We start from the raw sequence: 455 nt of genomic DNA, 5'->3' as shown, positions 1-455 counted from the left end.
TATTATATTTGAGGAAGAAGCATGGAAATTTACGTCATGTTAATTAGTAGACATGATAATCATTACCACTGAAATGTACCCAATGACTTTATAGACACACAGGCACCAAGGGTCCAAGTGCAACTGATTATCACTAGTAATAATCAGATACATACAGATTAGAGATGCATGCGCCAACATCTCAGCGTTAGTAGCAAAAATAATGAGTCTTTCTGCAAGGAAAAATATATTCTAAAGTGAAATGGAGGTCTTTTTTAAAGGTTAAAAACTCACTCAATTTTATGTCTTACAGGGCTTATACTGAGTTCAATATTATACAACTGTATTAGTTCAACTGTGAACCTAGAAACTTGCACCCATTTGTGAGAGATGTACTCTTGCTCTGGAGTGTGTTACTGAATATGTTAAAGCTGTAGTGAAATGCTTCTTCTAATCATGTAGTTATTAAAAATTTT

General features: G+C 33.4%; 1 protein-coding gene across 1 annotated transcript in view; it reads right to left on the bottom strand.

Annotated features, from left to right (window-relative positions):
• The window catches only part of Cfap299 (cilia and flagella associated protein 299), a 370,644-nt gene that overhangs the window by 321,311 nt on the left and 48,878 nt on the right, over positions 1-455 (bottom strand). The window lies entirely within an intron of this gene.

Source organism: Nannospalax galili, unplaced genomic scaffold (assembly GCF_000622305.1).
Source record: "Nannospalax galili isolate Female #2095 unplaced genomic scaffold, S.galili_v1.0 scaffold440, whole genome shotgun sequence".
NCBI lineage: Eukaryota > Metazoa > Chordata > Mammalia > Rodentia > Spalacidae > Nannospalax > Nannospalax galili.
This window is presented reverse-complemented; position numbering and strand designations above follow the sequence as displayed.